General features: G+C 42.1%; 1 pseudogene; it reads left to right on the forward strand.

Annotated features, from left to right (window-relative positions):
- The first annotated feature begins 967 nt into the window (after window positions 1–967).
- Window positions 968–1,175, forward strand: LOC110144523 (small nuclear ribonucleoprotein G pseudogene; annotated as a pseudogene).
- The last annotated feature ends 1,924 nt before the right edge of the window (window positions 1,176–3,099 follow it).

Genomic DNA, 3,099 nt, shown 5'->3' on the forward strand with positions numbered 1-3,099 from the left:
AGAAGTGAAAAAGAAAGACAAATATCATATGCTATGACTTATATGTGGAATCTAAAATGTGATACAAATGAACCTATACACGAAACAGAAACAGACTCACAGACATCGAGGACAGACTTCTGGCTGCCAAGAGGGAGCTGCAGTGGTGGGGGGTGGAATGGGAGTTTGGGGTTAGCAGGTGCAAACTATTACATAGAAAACAGATAAGCAACAATGTCCTCTGTGTAGCACAAGGAGCTATATTCAATATCCTGAGAAAAACTGTAACAGAAAAGAATATTTTTTAAATGTACATATATATGTTTAACTGAGTCCCTTTGCTGTACAGTTGAAATTAAACTACTGCACAAGTGCACTCATTTCACACTCTAGCAAAGCAATGCTCAAGATTCTCCAAGCTAGGCTTCGACAGTACGTGAACCGAGAACTTCCAGATGTTCAAGATGGATTTAGAAAAAGCAGAGGAACCAGAGATCAAATTGTCAACATTTGTTGGATCATATAAAAAGCAAGAGAATTCCAGAAAAACATCTACTTATGCTTCATTGACTACAGTAAAGTCTTTGACTGTGTGGATCATAACAAACTGTGGAAAATTCTTAAAGAGCTGGGAATACCAGACCACCTAATCTGCCTCCTGAGAAACCTGTATGCAGGTCAAGAAGCAACAGTTAGAACCAGACATGGAACAATAGACTGCTTCCAAATTGGGAAAGGAGTATGTCAAGGTTGTCTATTGTCACCCTGCTTATTTAACCTCTATGCAGAGTACATCATGTGAAATGCCAGACTGGATGAATAAAAAGATGGAATCAAGATTCCTGGGAGAAATATCAATAACCTCAGATATGCAGATAACACCACCATTATGGTAGAAAGCAAAGAGGAACTGAAGAACTTCGAGATGAAGGTGAAAGAGGTGAGTGAAAAAGCTGGCTCAACAACCTAGATGTGGGAGGCTTCTTTGAGCTCGCAAGGGAGACATCATGAGCAAAGCACACCCTCCCAAGTTGAAGAAATTTATGGACAAGAAGTTATCATTGAAATTAAATGGTGGCAGACATGTCCAAGGAATATTGCGGGGATTTGATCCCTTTAAGAATCTTGTGATAGATGAATGTGTGGAGATGGCAACTAGTGGGCAACAGAACAACATTAGAATGGTGGTAATATGAGGAAATAGTATCATCATGTTAGAAGCCTTGGAACGAGTATGAACAACAGCTGTGTTCACCAGAGAAATCAACTGCTTCCATGTGTCCCCTTCTCCACATTTTACTACCAGAAAAATTGGGTTGTGCACATTTTCTTACTGAACTTTTTTGTTAAATAAACTTTTGTAATAGCCAAAAAAAAAAAAAACAACCTAGATGTCCATCAGCAAATGAATGGATAAGAAAGTTGTGCTACATATACGCAAAGGAATATTACTCAGCTATTAAAAAGAACATGTTTGAATCAGCTCTAATGAAGTGGATGAAACTGGAGCCTATTAAACATAGTGAAGTAAGTCAGAAAGAAAAACACCAATACAGTATATTAGCGCATATATATGGAATTTAGAAAAATGGTAATGACAACCCTATATATGAGATAGCAAAAGAGATACAGATATAAAGAACAGACTTTTGGACTTTGTGGGACAAGGCGAGGGTGGGGTGATTTGAGAGAATAGTGTTGAAACATGTATATTACCATATGTTAAATAGATCACCAGTCCAAGTTCAATGCATGGAACAGGGCACTCAAGGTCAGTGCACTGGGACAACCCTGAGGGATGGGATGGGGAGGGAGGTGGGAGGGGGGTTCGGGATGGGGGACTCATGTACAGCCATGGCTGATTCAGGGCAATGTATGGCAAAAACCTCCACAATATTGTAAAGTAATTAGCCTCCAATTAAAATAAATAAATAACTTTTTTTAAAGTTGGCTTAACTCAACATTCAAAAAGCAAAGATCATGGCATCTGGATCTATCACTTCATGGCAAATGGATGGGAGAACAATATAAATAGTGACAGACTTTATTTTGGGGGGCTCCAAAATCACTACAGATGGTGTCTGCAGCCATAAAATTAAAAGACGCTTGCTCCTTGGAAGAAAAGCTATGACAAACCTAGATGAAATATTAAAAAGCAGAGACATTATTTTGCCAACAAAGGTCCATCTAGTCAAAGCTGTGGTTTTTCCAGTAGTTATGTATGGCCGTTAGACTTGGACTATAAAGAAGGCTGAGCACTGAAGAATTAATGCTTTTGAACTGTGGTGTTGAAGAAGACTCTTGAGAGTGAGTCCCTTGGACTACAAGATTAAGCCAGTCAATCCTAAAGGAAACTAACCCTGAAAGTTCATTGGAAGGACTGATGCTGAAGCTGAAGCTCCAATATTTTGGCCACCTGATGTGAAGAACCGACTCACTGGAAAGGACCCTGAGCCTGGGAAAGATGGAGGGCAGGAGGAGAAGGGGACAGAAGATGAGATGGTTGGATGGCATCATCAACTTGATGGACATGGATTTGAGCAAGCTCCAGGAGATGGTGAAGGACAGGGAAGCTGCAGTCCATGGGGTCGCGAAGAGTCAGACACAACTGAGCGACAAAGCAGAGCACAGCGCAATGCAGAGCTTCTCCATCTTAGGCTGCAAAGAATACAATTAATCTGATTTCGGTATTGACCATTTGGTGATGCCCATTTATAGAGTCGTCTCTTCTCCGCAGCTCAGCAGAGTCCCCCACTCTGAAAGCCCCCCTCCCTCCCACAGTCTGTTGGGCTCTTGGGTGCACAAGCCATGGACATCTGGACTCACGGGGGTCCTGTCCAGCTCCACAGCAGGAAATGGAGTGCTGACCTCTACTGTGACAGCCAGAACCTGGAGGCTCTTAGGGGCTTACCACCCAGCTCCAGGTCCCTCCTGGTAGCAAATACAGTGGGGACTTTGTTCTGTTTTCTGCTGAATCCCCAGTATCTATAAGAATACCTGGCACCCAAGAGATGCTCAAAAACTGGAAAATTGGGAAAGGGGAGGGAGAGATGAAGGCAGGAAAGAGAGAGAGGGGGGCCAAGAGTCAAGGGCAGGAACACTTGAAGACCAAGATGGGCT

This window comes from Odocoileus virginianus, chromosome 11, assembly GCF_023699985.2.
Source record: "Odocoileus virginianus isolate 20LAN1187 ecotype Illinois chromosome 11, Ovbor_1.2, whole genome shotgun sequence".
Lineage (NCBI taxonomy): Eukaryota > Metazoa > Chordata > Mammalia > Artiodactyla > Cervidae > Odocoileus > Odocoileus virginianus.